The sequence below is a fragment of the Limulus polyphemus genome, unplaced genomic scaffold (genome assembly GCF_000517525.1).
Source record: "Limulus polyphemus unplaced genomic scaffold, Limulus_polyphemus-2.1.2 Scaffold301, whole genome shotgun sequence".
NCBI classification, from domain to species: domain Eukaryota; kingdom Metazoa; phylum Arthropoda; class Merostomata; order Xiphosura; family Limulidae; genus Limulus; species Limulus polyphemus.
In genome coordinates this window covers 294758-313179 of record NW_013665911.1, presented here as the reverse complement: position 1 = coordinate 313179, position 18422 = coordinate 294758, and the positions used below count along the sequence as shown (strand labels likewise).

At 31.1% G+C, this 18422-nt stretch overlaps 1 long non-coding RNA gene across 4 annotated transcripts in view; it reads left to right on the top strand.

Moving 5' to 3' along the window:
* LOC106457190 overlaps positions 1-16972 on the top strand; it is a 39679-nt gene extending 22707 nt beyond the window's left edge. For 2 of the 4 annotated variants that reach the window (XR_002610097.1, XR_001290684.2), the window contains 4 exons: positions 8044-8111; positions 10061-10156; positions 13666-13909; positions 15244-16972. This is a non-coding gene — a long non-coding RNA (uncharacterized LOC106457190). Of the gene's footprint in view, positions 1-8043; positions 8179-10060; positions 10157-13665; positions 13910-15243 lie in introns of all 4 variants that reach the window. The other 2 variants (XR_002610099.1, XR_002610098.1) reach the window with 2 other exon arrangements.
* Positions 16973-18422: the final 1450 nt, after the last annotated feature.

Sequence of the window (18422 nt, the reverse complement as noted above, 5' to 3'; positions counted from 1 at the left end):
CGTGTATCTTTGCGCGAAATTCAAAACAAACAAACAATCCCACTACTTGTTAGTAAAAGGGTAGTCTAATACTTGGCGGTGTTGACTAGCTACCTTTATATATATATTTGCATTTTCATAATTATTTGTGTGTAACTTTTCTGCAACTTAATTAAATAATTTAATATTGATTTAGATTTTTTTATTTTGTCTCGGATATTCGCCCAAAGCTACACAAGTGCTATCTTCTCTAATTTTGAAGTGATAGATTAGGAAGAAGGTAGCTAAGCAACAGTTCCCACCACTAACTAACTCTTGATTTTCTCTAATCGAATGGTGGAATTTGACCATCATTCTTATACCGTATCCACGGGCCATGAACCGTAGATCTTCAGATCCACGGTCAAGCATGTTGTTAACTCCTAGAGGTCTCTGGTTGTTATTTATAATAGGTTCGCAATAAGTAATAGTACATAAAATATGTAAAAGATAATTCTTAATTCTGTTAGTTGAAGTGTTTACGTTAGATGATAATCTTAAAAGTCTTCAGCTCAAAGCTGAATCGAGACTTCTTTGTTAATCTTTTAATGAATTCCTAGCTTTTGTTATTTATTGTTTAAGTGCTCGTGTATTCGCGAATAAAGGTTGTGTCCTGGTGCTTCGAGGCCCTGTTACAATTTTAAAGAAACTTCGAAAAGGATTCTTTAGTATGTTTACCTATTATACTTCCCAGCTTAAGTTTGAAGTGAAAACATTTTATCTGCAATCCTCAATAGAAAATGTTTTAAATTCACGATTGGTTTTAATATCGGTGTCGTTTTTCTTTTAAGAGAGACTTCAAGTAATTATTTTATTTTACACGCTTTTAGAGACGGTTGGAGTTTTCATTATCTTGATCTCTAATGTTTGTAATTTTTGTGTGAATTAGTTTGCTTGTTAGATCTTGTTGTAGTGAATACAAACTTGGAGAAAACCAGGTGTTGAACGAAAGTTCTCTTGGGTAGTGATTTGTAAAATGCTCCATAGTGGCTCAGTGGTAAATCCGAGAGCTTCTAACGCGGAAAAACAGCTTCTGATACCAGAACATGTTTCCTAAAAATATTCGTGTTGTCAGAAAAACACGTAGGTTCAAGAAGTCTTGTACAAGATGATATAAACCCTATAACCCGAGCGCTTTCGAAAGGTGGACCTTTATTCTTCAGGGGTAAACTAGGAAAACTATGACTGTCTTGGTGTATTTCTAAACAATAAGCATATATATATATTGTAGACAGACTTTAGAAAGATGAAATTATCTGTTGGATGCATTAATAATTAAATAATCTATTACTAGTTTATGCAGCCTGAGGTGGGAAAAAAAGACGGACATGAGACCGCAAACGGTATTTTCACTTATGTGGTTGAGTCGGTAAAAGACTAAAACTATAGAAAAAAGAAGTAAGCCTTCCTAGAAAATTAAGAGTTATCAGTTAAATATATTAAACTTGCGTCTTTTTAAAGTTTTCTTCCAGCAACTGAAGTAGAAATGTATTTATTATTCGCGAAATCGTTTTTCTCCCGCTTAATTTCATTGTAGATAATTATTTTTGACTAGTTTGTATGTGCTTTTCTATAAGAAGTTTTATTCAATAACTTGAAGTCTAATCTCGCTGATCCCTCGTAGCTGAGTAGTAAGTTGGAGGGCTTATAACACTAAATTTGGGGTTCGATATCCATGGTAGGCACGGTGCAGATAGCCTATCGTTTAACTTCGTGCTTTAAAACAAACAATATATTGACTGGCTTTCCCGAAATAGCGATAGCAACTTGTACAGTGACACCTCAAGCAAGAAGCTCCGGGTAACCCAATGAATGTTTTTCATAATACGAACTTTTTGAGAAATGCGTGTGTATGTGTATATATGTGTATATATATAGTTGTGACGTCGTCTTTCGATGGCGGTTCTATTAAACTATCTGGTGAAAATAATGGAACTTCTAGTTCATGTAACGATAATAAATTGCTTTATTTTTTTCTTTCACGTTTCTACAAACTTGAACATTTGTACACTGTCGGTAATTGCTGTAAGCCTACGTTACAAATGATATTAACTAAAGTAAAACAAATTAACTTACTTGTACAATCGCAATAGATGTTTTAGGACCATCTTAATGAACTTCTGTGTTAATGTCATCATTAAGACTCGCAGGTACCTCTAGCTAATATAGCTTACGATAAGATATATATCTAAGGTTTTGATTTATAAAAATAAAAATAATTTGCGTTTGTCCTACAAGGATCAAAATTGCCAGCACTAAAGCAGTTACATAAATATTTATTTTTTAAAGCAACGTATATTTTTTCATTTAGGGGTAAAGTAGGTAAAAATTCATACTGAAAAAAACAACAACAGTATATTTGACGTGAGGTTGAACTTAAATATTCAGTATCGAACTAATCATTTTATTTTGGAAACTTTCATTCTTACGTCATTGATTTTTCCAGTCATGTTGTAAGTTTGCTCATCATTTTGCTTTAAATCAGTGTGGGTCAGCTAACTAACTTGCCGTTATGTTACTAGTGTTAAACTTCGAACTGAATCGTTCTTTAAAATAAAATTCAGATAATGCATTTATGAATCACATAGCTTGAAGTGAATACATGTATACTGTGGTAGTTATTTTTACAAAATCAGTTATATATTGTTCTATTCCTAAATCAAATGCACCTTGATTTCAACTCGACATAAAAAAATGCTGACTAGATAGTTCTTTTATATTCCTGCAGATAAAATCATCTTTCTGTCATTAGGCTTAGTTAGCATCTTTACATTTTTGCAGATCAAGTTATCTTTGTGTTATCAGATCTAGCTAACACCTTTATATTCTTACAGATAAAATCATCTTTCTGTCATTAGGCCTAGTTAGCATCTTTACATTCCTGCAGATCTAATTATCTTTCTGTTATTAGGCCCAACTAACACCTTTATATTTCTGCAGATACAGTTAACTTCCTGTCACTAGGCCTAGTTAGCACCTTTACATTCCAGAATATCAAGTTACCTCTGTGTCATGAGGCTTGAAATTGAAGCATGTCAGAGGTCATGCATTTAATGAGAAAATGCTTTAAACGCGGATATTTAACTTATTGCTTAAGAACTCGAAAGATAAACATGTTTGTAACACTCCATATTCAGAAGTTGGGGAATATTCCAAGTTCAGTAATGTATTGTATAAATGGATGCACACGTTTACAAGGTTGCGTTTCTAACTAAGATTTAATAGCGAATAGCTTCTATTGAAAAGACTTGAGATAATGGGAAATCTGTGTAGAAATTATTTGTCAGATCATCAATTATAACATTATTGTACTGTAATTATGTTATCTCTTCTCTGCCTCAAGAAGAAGAATTTCCATATTATCGTTCTATTGTAACGACGATGAGGATAGTTATTTATTGACGTCGTAAATGTCACCGGCAGCATTAATCACGTGGCTGAAGGAGAAGTCGCGATGTCGGGGTGTTGTATTAGTACCGATTCCTCTCGCTGTCATCTAAAACATTTATCCCCGTTGTTCTAACTTTGACATGACAGGGTGACGGATACAAGGACGTGAGCTGTGCGCATGCCTTGCTTGATGGCTTTATATAATTCGCCTAGTGTAGAAAACTGTATTGTACAAACATCTTTAGCACTGAATATGTACAAGTTATTGTAACGAAATAAATTTATTGGTTAAAACATAATAAATATGACCAACAGAAGTGTTACAAAATACTTCCGAAATCACGAAGGTTATAAATGTATATTGTTTTGAAAGATTTTAGCCATACTTATTCGTTTCAAAAAGTACCATAGCGGGAGGATCGTGGTTCAGAGGTTAGCGTGTCCTGTCTGTGAATCCAGGTGTTCATGGTTTGCACTCTGCACTTGGGTGTTGGGTGTGCCGTTAGTGACAATAAAATCCCACTATTCGGACAGACAATGTTTGACGATCTGTTCTGTTGACTGGCTGACTTCCTTTAAGTCTATCAGTTCAAAATTAGGAACAACTATGCGTGTATAACTCTTATGTAGTTTTGCCGTTGCGTGCGATTAATAATCAAAGTTTGCTGTTAAGCCTAATTATGATGTGATTTTTTCACTGGCTCTAACGTTAACGCAGAAAGGACGAATAGATAAAGAAACGTTAAACATGCAGCTAATAAATAAAGGAACTAAAAAAAAAGGTAATTGGGAAATGAAACTCATATAATCACAGTTTAGTTACACTTATTTTCGATAATTACATTTTTTACCATATTAACAAATGTTGCAGCTTTCCTTTCTAAATATTATTTTTATTGAACTTTCTAATTTCTAGCAGCTTGCCGTGTTTACAAGATTTAATTTTATTCATATATTACTTTCTGTTATGGATGTAGCGAAGGGGATGCTCCCCACTCATATCCCATTTGTCAGCACAAATCCAATTTCCTGTGAATCTTGTTGGCAAAATTGATGAATATTTTCTTGTTGCGACGAGTTTTTAGGTAAACAACAGAAATACCGAGAAAAATTCGAAAAATGTCTAGCACAAGGCGATAAAATTCCCAGATGGATTATTTGAATATGCTATATAAATAAAGCAAAAAAAAAAAAGGAGGAGGAACATAACACGTGTGGACCATTGCCACACCCCATCAACGACCATTGTATTGGCAAAATTGTAGCTAACTCTTATGTGTTTGTTATAGGGTGATAGTAAAAGTGTTAGTGTTTAGTCATGCAGCATATTATGTTTAGCATGTTGTTTTCTGTTTTATTACATTTTCATGGACAGTTTAGGTATTATTTTAATATTCTTTATTATTTTGTAACTTCATAAACATTAGTTTTAAGATTGTCCTATAGGAAAATTACTGCTAAAAGTTCAACACAGATTAAACAGCAACGTGTCGAATACAATGTAACCTCTGACACTAGACTGTAATGTGGCTTATTGAGTTTTTCTTTGGTTAAGCCCCCACCCCAATGCTTATAACACACAACAGAGACAGCCCATTTTGTAGCTCTTTGGTCCAACTACGAACTAGGGAGAATTGGAGAAAAAATAAGCATTTCTTCTATGATAGTAGTTCAAGCCAACAGCTAATGTTTCTGTCTCCTAAGTAAGATATACCATATTATTTATTTATTGTTACTTTCATTAACATTGTTGGTTATACTAATTAGTGTATCGAATGTCATTACTTTTTATTCTGATTTATTGTTTTACTTTTATTGTTAGCTTAATATATACTTATTTAGAACTAACCTAAATAACCTAAACTGGCCAAACTTAGAGATATTATAAGGATGACATCTGAACAGATCATGAACAGTCAGAGTATTCAGCTGATGAAACAATACATTCTACTCTTTGCGAATAGAAATGTATATTTAACTAGCAGTACTTATTGTCAGGTTAGTTTGTAGTTTCATTCTTAAGTATATAGCTTACTTTGATCACATAATAATCAGTACACATATAAGAATGAAAAGTAAATAATAAATAAAAATGTAACTAAATAAATAAACAGGCCAGACCAACAAATGAACAAAAAAATTAATTATCTAGTGACTGATCAATGAATAATAACTTGTCTGGGAATTGATTGAACAAATAAATATTCGAACAAGAAATCAAAGATTGGCTAAATTGAAATAAAGAAAGCAAGACAAGTGATGACTGTTGTAATGAACAAACTGGTTTTCAGATGGTCTGAATCAAAAAAAAAAAGTTAAGTGTGATGGTTTTATGGTTAAGTGACAAAATGTTATCCAAATGTGTCCAGATTTGTTAAACATTTGTTTCAAAATCCTTATTCAGTTAATCAGAATTGTAGAAATGGAGGTTCATAACTTATCTTTCTTGTAAACGGAAACAGGACTGTAGAGATGGGGGTTCATAACTTGTGTTTCTTGTAAATAGAAACAGGACTGTAGAGATGGAGGTTCATAACTCATGTTTCTTGTAAACGGAATCAGAACTGTAGAGATGGAGGTTCATAACTTGTGTTTCTTGTAAACAGAAACAGGACTGTAGAGATGGAGGTTCATATCCTATGTTTCTAGTAAACGGAATCAAGACTGTAAAGATGGAGGTTCATAACTTATGTTTCTTATAAACAGAATCTTGCATCTGAAATTCAATGCTCCATATGAAAAAAAAGAAATCAGAACCATGCTTCTTCTTATCTAATAGAATGCACACCTAACTACAGAAAAAGATGTCCATTAAAAGAGATACTTAATATCCAACTCTTCACAACTCACTGAAATTTATAATTATGAAATACTTGTATGGCCCTAGAAAATAAATTACAGAAACCTAAGGCCTGTATTGATAGTATTATTTACAGAATTACAAAATGAATTGTAATGTAAATATATATCTTGATAAATAGGAGTCCTTAATTCTGATTTCATATCTGGTGAGAATGTCAATTTTGTAAGAATTATAGATAATAACACATATTCTGAAAATAGCCCTTTATATTCGTAGGATTAGAAAAATTCTGCTCTGTTTATCTTGTAGACTTTAAAGGAGAACTAGCAAGGAAGTATTCATATCGTATCTCATTGAAATACACAGAAAAAATGAAAATTTTTTGACACTAATTTCAGGTCTGTGTGACCAACAGAAATAAAGAGGCAGATGTTTAACTTTTGTCTAGAGAAGTAGCAGTTATGTCAAATACTTTTTCACGTCTAAATAAGATTACTTACTTTAAGACAATTTGGGGGGGGTCTCATGATCCACTATTATATCAAATCCACAGTTTTGAGTGTTTGAACTAGTTTTCAATAGAAAACATCGTTATACAGTACCTGTTTGCATATTAAAATATTCAGGCAATATAAGATGAGGAGCGGTTGAGATGTGGGGAAAATTAAAGAAAAATCTATGTGAGCATAATGAAGCAAAATGATATAATGTAAGAGGTAAATTCAAACTATTTAAGAAGTGTATTCATCAATAGATGTTTTATTCTTCTTACATGTTCTATGATGCATGAAATGAATTTCATTTCATCTAGGTATACCTTTACTGTTATGCATGTTTTGGTCTTTATTTTTATCCATTTATTTTTTAAGCTTTTGATATTAATGAATTATTTAGTTTTAAGGGTAAGAATAATATCAATTATATCTTTTGAATAAACAAGATCAGTAGTTGGAACCTTTAGCACCATACAATTGTAGATGAGTATGGATTTCTTTATTATCTCTAAGTAACTTGTTTATATACATTAATCCCACTTGCCCTGTACTAATTACATCTAAGTTAACATGATTATATGCAATATATTGGAACAAGCAAAATGAGAGATTCTATGCAGTTGTAGTAAAATACCTGGAAATCATGGTTGAAAAATCTTTAGTTTTTATATAACATTCTTTACACATTATATCAGAATCATCTTCCCTTTAAATTTAATACCTAAATGAACATAAGAAATCTTAGTAGGTTCAAACGTAATATGTAGACAAACATGATGAATAATGTTGCTCAGTTGAAATTTAAACTGCGGATGAGCGTAACGAAAATATGCATGTACAAAAGATGTGTGTTATGCTTAAAAAGTAAACATAGTTCTGTTAAAATAAATATTTTACAGCTCCATGAAAGTTTGGCTCCTAGTTTTCTGTATTCAGTCATCATTGGTAATACTATATTTTATCAAGTGATTAGTCATATTGGTAATACTATATTTTATCAAGTGATTAGTCATATTGGTAATACTATATTTTATCAAGTGATTAGTCATATTGGTAATACTATATTTTATCTATGACTAATCACTTGATAAAATATAGTATTACCAATATGACTAATCACTTGATAAAATATAGTATTACCAATATGACTAATCACTTGATAAAATATAGTATTACCAATATGACTAATCACTTTTGTGTATTTTTTGCAGCAAGGGAAATTGCTGAACTCTGCCACAAACTTTAGCATTTCATGTTGTTTGTCAAAGTAACAATTATTTGGTGTTGTTGCAACTACTGCATTTTCAAGAGAATAATATTGTTATTTTTAATTTTCAGAGACAGAGCTTATTGAAGTGGTTTCCAACAGTGTGTTGTGAAAATCAGAACAAGTTTATACTTTCAAGGTAATCATCACTACTAAAAGGAGTCCTCAAATAACTTGTACTGCAAGTTTTCCAAATTTGATCTAAGGTAAAATTTCTCACATGGTGTAAGATAACTGGCAGAACAGTAATGATTTTTCTAGAGTCGTAGAATATGGTTTATAAGAGTTGTTAAATTAACTTTGGAGAGGTGTGAAAATGAAATTGCATTATTGGTTACAGAATCTAGGTTGCTGGGTAGATACAGATGGATTTTGGTTTCTGATCAAACATAATTAATATTCCTTACACAAAGCAAAATTAGAATTGTCACGAATTTTACCTTGATCATAGTAAGATGAGTGAAATTCTAGTTTTAAAAAGTGACAGTCATAACTGTTCCATTCTGACTTCATTGATCCTTGTTATGTGGCCAAAACAAAAACTTGTGTTAATGACCAATTATCTGTAATAGTTATGCATAGGTAAAAATCACTTGAAAGATCAAATGATATTTATTATATATATATATAACCTGGTCAAACTTTGGGCTCTTAGTTCTGATTGTTTGTAAAAGTTAATATGAATGGTAAAGGTGGAATAGATGATGCTTCATTGTTACCATTCTTAGTAAGCTAAAAATATTTTGTCATATTCTTGCACAGAAGCAAAAAAAGAATCCAAGGAGGTTAAAAAGAATATGAGGTTTTTTTAAAACATAGATTTTAAAAATATTTTCTTTGAGCCCTTGGCAGCCTAGTTTGTTCATTGCTCAGTTTAGATATGTATAAATCATGTACCTTAATTGTGCATTAAAGCCAAATAATCCTAAAGTAATAGATTAATGTCATGTAGATAAATTAATTCTTTGAGGATTTTGTATAATTATGAAGTGTGTATGTCCTGAGTCCTGGTTGTGTATTAACCATTAACTGCTAGGCTAGAGTTTTCAGACAGTTTTATTCAGTTATTAATTAATTTTTTATTTTGTAATAATATTGGGATTTTACTAATCTCTTACATAGTGGAAGCTTCTGAATATAGTAATATATATATATATAGATAGTATTTTAAGCAAATTATAGTTTTTTCTATAAAAGGAATTCATAGGGTGTCATCCCGAAAACCACTCAAAGTTTTATACAGGGAGATCAACGTAGTTTATTTATTTCTGTTTTGCCAGGTTTGATCAGGTGGTGTAATAAAGTAAGTAATTATTCATACAGGTTGCAGTAAACATTTGTTTATTAATTTAAAAGTTTTTTTTTCTGCTAGGTACTTCCAGATATTTGCCTACATAGCAGATAACCAGTTTTAAGATCAATTTGTATAGGCCGAAATATATTGTCAATATTTTATAACTATATTTATCCCCTCTAGCAAATAATCTATGCTTAGAGTAGAATTTATTTCATTGGCTTCATGGGGATGGTGAGACTGCATGCATGTTTACCAGCCACCATCACGATCTACTGAATACAGGCAGTCGGCATAGATATCCATGTTATGTTGGGAGTAAACACCACTTTCACTTGGCATTGGCCTTACATTGTAAAAGTTGGTTGACAAACTCAAATGACTTGTCAATTTGTTTATCAAAAACTCAGTCTTTGGGAGGTCCACCTAAGTTCATTTACCAAATTTCATCCAAACTGGTTCAGCCAGTTCCTCAAGATAATTTGTGATGTCAGGACACCGGACAAGACATACAACTGTGCTTTGTGTGTGTGTGTGTGTACATATATTTATAAATATAGATAGATAACTCGACGAGGTTACTTAATCATTACTTTTATGGTTTTCAAAGAGCATAACTTACAGTTGTAATAGGAGTAAGAACCAGTTGAAAAATGTAAGGTGCATGGTGTTCAACATTAAAAACAAAAAGTATCTGATATTAATGAATATGTGACTATTTTTCACAAGAGCAAACCAGAATGACCCGAGATAAAATTTTTGTGCTAACATATTATGTATTTTCTTTCATTAAGGACTGGACTACAGATGTTAACCTCAAACCTGGAATAACTGCTTTCTGACCACTTTCAACTTACTGACATTGGCATCTTAGGACTGGTTGTGATTTGGTAATATGATACAGTAATTGTACTGTTATATTAATTGATGGATACCGGGTCTGTGAAATGGAAAAAAACTAAGTTACATTTTCATTCTACTAAATGACAAATGTGCAATGTATTAAAAGTTATATTAAATTGTTTTTGTTTAAATTTTATATATTTTTTATAGGATGTGACAAAATAAGGTTACATTATGTCTTATTCTTTGTGTACTGTCCCTCAGTGGTAAGTCTGAAGCTCATAGTTCTGAAAACTGTGTTTCAGTACCTTTGGTTAGCTTTGTGTTTAACAAACAAAAATATTTGTGCACCTTAATCAGGACCATACCAATGTTTGATGATGCTCTGTGTGACATATAAACTCATAACCCCCCAAAATAATTTTATTGTTATAAATATTTACAATACATTATATAAACTATTATAATCATTACAAAGTATACTTTTGAAAAATAATATCATGCATACATTTGGTTTATCATTCAGAACAGTTTGAGTTTTGAATATAACCAACCACTGAATTCTTAGTAAACAAGCTGAGGCTATGCACGCATGATTTTCGGGCAGCCAACTGTTTGCAGGCACATATTCAACAGGCAATATGAAACTGTTTGTCCCATCGGCAAGGGTTGCCCTGATGCAGGCTAGCAACCATTAGTTCACCTTGTTAGTCAATCAGCCAGTTGGCACCCTGTATGAATGCACAGCTAGAACTAATGATGGTACAGCCCTAACCTTAATAAACTTTTTTTTTATCTTTTTTCTTTGTGTATTAAATTTTCTCTGTCGGTGTTAATGTGTCACGAAGTCTTTCTTAGTGTTTGATTATTGAACTTTTGATTGCTCTAAAAAGTAATATTTTGTCAGTTTCTTTATCAAATTCATCCCAGACAAACCAGTCTTTTGTGGTTTTACTAGTAAATTTGTCCACTCATCAGTAATACTTTTTTTTTCTTCAAACATTTTTTGCCTGTGTTTTATTTCATGTGATTCTATTGTTCTTTCTTCAGGACATGGTTCTTGAGTCCTTTGCTGTCACTTAAATGCTTTTGCTCATATGCTATGAGCATATTATTCTGCATAATGACAAAGACTAGATATCCCATGTCTGATTTGCTAAACACATTCATTGCTTCCACATTAATTTGGTTTGGGAATAGTTGTTTCTGCATTACTGTGAATTCTATCCAACATTAAATGACAAAAGCAAGTTATTTTATTAATTATTTCTACATTAGAGCATCCAATTATCTTCAGCTTTCATTCTCAACTTGTGAACTCCAGCTATATTTACCATCCACCTTGTTATTGTCAACTTCGTTCTGCTTTTTTACAAGTCACTGCTAACATACAAGTAAACAGGTTTGATCTTCTTAAAACAGTGTCCGTCTAGTTTATTTTACTAGAACATAAACACTTTATACTTTTTAATGGGAGGGTATTAGTATGTTGAACTGTTGCACAATCTTGACTTGTTTTAAGATACAGAAAATACTTTCTTTATAGTGAATATTACATTTTTAGTGAAACTCAAGATTATGAATATAGAATCCATAGATGTGCAAAGAAAGAAAACTTAAACTGCTTTAAAAACAATTTGGAAAATGTTCATATTGAAGTTTGAACATTATTGTAAATAAAAACAAACATCTTGTAGCTGAAGCTGGTTTGATTATTTGTTATTTGCATTCTATAGTGTGTTCACATATAGATGCACAACATTTATTTGCTGTAAAAAGAACATGTCAACAGAATGTTGTTTATTGTGTAAGTGATATCGTGCACAATTGACAAATTTTTAATTTTAAAATTTGCCATTAAGACGTTTTTATAAACATGAGATTGTAATTAATTTTTTTGTTCTAAACAAAGATCATCATTCAAAATGGCCTCAACTAAATCTTATTAAACCAATTGAAAAGTTAAAAGTTTTAGAAACACTTTTATTGCTGTAACAAATATATTAAAATACAGTTTTACTCTTACAGTGATTTAACTCCAGCAGAAGCATCACTTCAAACAGTCATTATGACATTTAGTTTGACGTGGAAGATGATTCATGGTTCTAGTTTTCATATTAAATTACTTTAAGGCCTAGTTACACATGACTTTGTTCTTGTATATTGGTTTTAGGTAATGCATTAGACACAAGGTCTTAGTTAGATCTTTCTTTGTTCATTTGTTGGTTTCTATTATCTGGTAAGGATACATATATTATGTAGTGTATTGGTGTATAGAAGACATCTTAGTACAAGAAATAAACACTTATAACACCAAATTTATTATTTTTCTTTACTTGGGTATTCAACATTTTGCTTTACAGCTTCTTTAGGGGAGTTCCACTAAAACACAAACTGTAACTTACAGAACAAGCTACAGATGGTTTAAATAATGAATTTTGATTAAACCTGAAGAAGCTTTAAAGTGAAATGTTAAGTGCCTGAGTAAAGAAAAATAAAAAAGTTTTGTGTTGTAAGATTGTTTATTTCCAATAGTAAAAGGATAAATACACACATATACTATCATGCCACTACTCTTGCCTATTCAAAAAAAAGTTTGTTTAGAATTCACTGACTAATGTTCAAAACTTTTTTTCAGATGGATAAACAGGTCACTTCATATACAATCATATTCATATAAAAAAAATCAAATTTTTATAAAAGCCATTTTCTGACTCGAGATTTCTGTATATCTGGTCACAACACCTTTTCATTTCTTGCATTATTGTGGAGATATTTATGTATGTAACCTAACAAGGCTACACAACTTATTTTAAACTTTAACTTAAAGGTGTTGACAGTGCAATGTTGCCTGTAACCTAACAAGGCTACACAACTTATTTTAAACTTTAACTTAAAGGTGTTGACAGTGCAATGTTTGTGTGTATGGTCTTAATTACATCATTTTCTACCTTTTTTTTTATGCATAGTTTTGGTTTCAAGAATTAATCTCATTAAACAAGGAAAGCAAAACATTCTAGAGTAATTAATTTTCTTTCATAAGCTTACTTACAGGAAGGCTTTTCCAACTCAAGTCACAAGTTATTACACCATTCCTTCAGTAATTACATGCTTGTAATATTGTATAATTAAATTTCTCTCAGTGGTGGATTCTTTAGTGCATAATAGAACCAATGTTGAGCAATTTAATTAAGCTAAAAAGAATAACATGTAGACTAGAGTATTGTATATACAATAGGTTTTTTATGGTTTACAATCTTGTCACATATTACTGTAGTATGGGAAAACTGTGAGATCTTGATTTGGGGGAAATGTAGTTTTATCAGTAAACTAAACTGTAGGTTTTCAATAAGAGATGACTTGGTAAATTGTGATCTCTTTTATTTCCTTTTTTATAAAAATAAAATTTGTTACTTGATTAGTTGGTAAGTGAATAGGATTTGATAACTAGTGCATTTGTAAGATAAGATAATTTAATATTTACAGATATAGATTGATATTAAACACTTAACAGTTTCAAATAGTCATAGCTAATAAACCATTTATTATTTTCTAGATATGTAGGAATTTTAATGCTTGTCTTCCAAATGGACCAAAACTGAAAGAAACTGAGTGTGAAGTTGTAGTTTGAAGTTCTGTCTAAGAAGACTTCTTCACAAGCATCCTAATCACATACAGTCTTGAAGATGGCTCTGGACAACAGTATACTTTGTTGATGAGAAACAAATACTGATCAACTTATTAATGAAAACTATAGAAACCAGAGAAGAAGAAAAAACAGTTTTCCAGGAATTACCCATGTAAGAGATTAACCATGTTGAAAGTTACATAAGTAGAAAGGAAATTTTAACTACATTATTACTGTAGAAGTGTTGGTTACAATGAATGGAAAGGAAATATCTGATAATGGTTGTTTCTCTAATGAAGAAAGTAAACTATAGTTTTAACATAAAAGCACATGTGGACAGGTGTTCCATGCCATTCTATTTTTCTATCAAATAAACTTTTTGAGTGTGTCACAAAATGTTATACCTTTAACTGGCCTGAAGGTGGCGTGTGGAATTATAAATTCATAATGCCTAAATTACAAAATTTTCTGTCTTTAAGGGGCTGTATCTCATGACTACTGGTTTTTCTAAGTTTAATTAAATTGTGAGGTAAGATTGATATAGTCAGACAGGTTCTTTGTGTTATCCAATTCTGTCATTAACTAAGGAACTGTATACCTTGTCATGAAGGCTGCTTTTCAAGTAGTCATGAAAAATATATTTTTTTCAGACTCTAAAATTTTTTAATTATCTATGCTAATTATACATAAGTTTAAAAAAAATCATAATTTCTTATGAGAGTTTAAATTATTTAAATTAATTGTAATTAAATTCAACATTGTATAACTAGTTGTGGTTTAGCTATTTTCAGAAGTGCTTTGCTGTTGCTGAATAATAATATCAATTCAAAGTTTTCGTTTTTTTCTAAGCCCCAGTAGACATTAAGAGAGCAACTTTGAATTAAATGTTTGATGAATCTTACTTGCATGTATCTATGTATGGGTCCGAAATAATTAATACAATGTGGCGCCATCTATTGAATGACAGCACAAACAAATCAATCAAAACAAATTCACATTTTGGTATTCAAGATTTAGACAATTAGAAAAATAACTAGGGTATGTGCAACAAACATTTCTTTATCACAGAACAATTTTAAATAAAAGTACTCTCCTCATAACAAGAACACAACTTTTAGTAGGACTATACATGAGTATAGTACTGAAAAATTAGAGTTCTTTAAAAAATGTTCACTTTTCTCAATTTTTTCAATGAGGTATGAATGCTGCGATTAGTAATTATTACTAGCACAAACAGCTGCCCTATAGGTGGAGTTTCTGCTAGTATATATAATTGTACTTTTATGAAATGAACTGAAACACATAACCAAGCCTCTTTTACTCATTTTCAGAATGAGTTCTTTGTAGCACAGCTGATGTATAGATAAGTTTGCCAGCCACTTCTTTGGTGTTTTTTTACTGTCTTGTTCAAATTGTATGAGAATTTTAAGTGGAATAAGGTTACATGGGTGCTTATCACATTTTTTAAAATGTAATGTTATTTAATGTGTACTTTCTGTATTGTAGCCACTCTCATTATGATTGGAGCAGGAGGAAACCCACAGCTGTAAGTTGTGATCAAGAGGCTGTCAAAGTCTTACATTACAAGCATCTTTTCTATAACCTCAGTAATATTTCACAGATTTAGGTGATAAAGAAAATATAAACTATCATATTTTTATAGGAAAACTGAATATTAAGTTTTTTAATTTTTAAACATCTATTGAATTTTATCCTTGTTTAACTAAAGCTGAACATGCTTTCTAGAAAATGAAATATATTAAATCTTTAAATAGTGTTTCAGTGAGTATCTGTTCTATTGGAAGTATTTTATGGCATTACTTTATACATTAAGCTTGTTTCTGAAAAAATGTTTCAGAGTGTAGTACAGTTATTTCAAATGGCTAAGCCCTCTGTGTGTGTGTGTATCAAAACTTAATGTATAATCTAAATGTTGAACAGTCTTTGATTCTTATGGTCCTCATAACATAGCAATTTCTGTAAATTTCTTTTCCAGACCAAAGAGATTGTTTTATCAACAGCTTTACTCTACGAGCAAGATAAAAAACATTTTATTATTGGTATTTCTCTGACCACTATGTTTAAAGGTTTATGATGATCACTGAAGAGGTTTAAAATTATGTGTAATTTCTTTTTGTAACAAATAAAACAAATTATGTAAATAAACTTTCAATATCATGAACATTTTCTTAGGATATTAGTTATTAATTAATTAGTGTTTACCTGAATCAGATAATATCTGATAATGGAATTGTATATTTATTATTAAAATGCAAGCAACAACCATATATAAGATTGTAGAGGGTTTTGATAAACCAGCCCTGATGTATAGGATTACAAAGGTTTTTGTATTTTTTTATATTTTATAGTAATTTCAATGCAAGCAACATTTTTGTAAATCCATACACATTTTTCAATAAAAAACCCTGATTAACTAGTTCATGGGGGTCAAAAATTGATTGCGTTTATCCAAAATCAGTGAATGCCACAAAATTTGAATGTGATCTCGTAAATAGTTTTTGCATAAATACCAATTAATAAAGTTTAAAATGATACCATGAAAGCAACTCAAGCAATGGTAGCAACTGTCATTAGTCACAAAATGGACATTTTTGTAGATCTTATTGATTGTTTTTAAACTGTGGATATTACTAATACTTCACAGAATGAGAAAAATAAACATTTTCTAGATCTTTAATATTTTTTGTGTATTTTTAGTGAGATATACATACTTATGAGTTTTAGCCAAAGATTTATTTACTTATTTATAACCCATTTGTTAAAATTATGACTAACAATACTCTCTACACCTTTTAAATTTAATATTTTACTTAATGTGATCTTGTGTTAATGTTTCACTAAATGTGTTCTTGTGTTAATGTTTACTAAATGTAGTGTTGTGTTAATTTTTCAATAAATGTGGTCTTGTGTTAATTTTTTAGTAAATATGGTATTGTGTTAATGTTTAGTAAATGTGGTATTGTATTAATGTTTTACTAAATGTGGTCTTGTGCTGATTAATGTTTTAGTAAATTACTGCTGGTTACTTGTGACTGGTTGCACTCTCTTGTGAATGGAGTGTGATAATGTTTTCTACATGAGTGTTGTTCAGTATGCTTTGATTGGTTGTATCTTTCTCTTGATACTTGGCATGTCCAGTTGGTTAGGGTGCTTGACTCGCTATCTGAGGGACATGTGTTCGGATCCCCATCCCACCAAACATGCTGGCCTTTCAACCATGGGGGCATTATATTGTGACGATTATTCCCACTATTCATTGGTAAAAGATTAGCTGAAGAGCTGGCAGTGGGTGGTAATGACTAGCTGCCTTCCCTCTTGTCTTTCACTGCTAAATTATGGACGGCTGGTGCAGATAGCCCTCGTGTAACTTTGCTCGAAATTGAAAACAAAACAAACATATCTTTTTCTTGTAAATAGTTAGTGTTTCTCTAAATGATTCCTGTTCAGTATGTTTTGACTGGTTGTACCTTTCTCTTGTAAATAGTTAGTGTTTCTCTAAATGATTCCTGTTCAGTATGTTTTGACTGGTTGTACCTTTCTCTTGTAAATAGTTAGTGTTTCTCTAAATGATTCCTGTTCAGTATGTTTTGACTGGTTGTATCTTTCTCTTGTATATATTCAGTGTTAATGTTTCTCTAAATGATTCCTGTTCAGTATGTTTTGACTGGTTGTACCTTTCTCTTGTATATAATCAATGTTAACGTTTCTCTAAATGGTTACTGCTCAGTATGTTCTGACTGGTTGTATCTTTCTCTTATATATATAGTCAATGTTAACGTTTTTCAAAATGGTTACTGTTCAGTATGTTGTGACTTTTAGTACCCTCTCTTTTGCATAACTATCAACAGAAATTATTCAAAGCTGAGAAACTCTTAGGTATGGTTTCAGGTGCCGATTCAGACTCTGAAGTTGACTTCTTTCTAACATTTGTGGTCAAAAGTTTGTTAATTTTAGGGATCAGTTGCAAAGCGCCTTGTCTTATTACTGATAATTAAAAACTAGATATATAATTAATAGAAAAACACTAATAAGTAATCTATTAAACCATTTTTTTAAATTATTTCTACTTGAAATAATACTTCAGGTACAAATATACACTCGTGGCAGATGTAACTCCACATTTATGATATCCGTGAGTGCCATGCACTTGAAATGAAACCTAGCAAATATGTCAACAATCTTACCCATGGTGATACCTATTTCATAGTGAAATTTAAAAGAAAGTTAAGCCCTTTCCATGCTTTTCTAAGGTATGTAAATAAGGCTGGTGCTTTCTAACTCAGGTTTCGAGCAGCACAAGCAGATGAGAATGTTGACACATTCCATTGCAGGTTAACCGTTATCTAACATGGTACCCATCATACATCTGTGTAAACTGGAACAAGTGAAGTAAAGTTTCTTACTCAAGGACATGGCTGAATGACAAAGGCTAGCATTGAACCCGCAACCATCCAACTATGAATTAAAAGCTACTGTGAAGTAAAGCGAGTCAATTCATTCTGTACTAAGTAATGGTTGTTCTCATGTAATTATTAAGCATCTGCAGTTGGAACATATAGCATTGAGAATGTCACAGGTATAGTTGTGAGAAATAAAAAACATGTAGTCACATTAAGGTATGCCTTCTGATTGATTTCCTTTAGAGATTTGGATTAACTACCTGG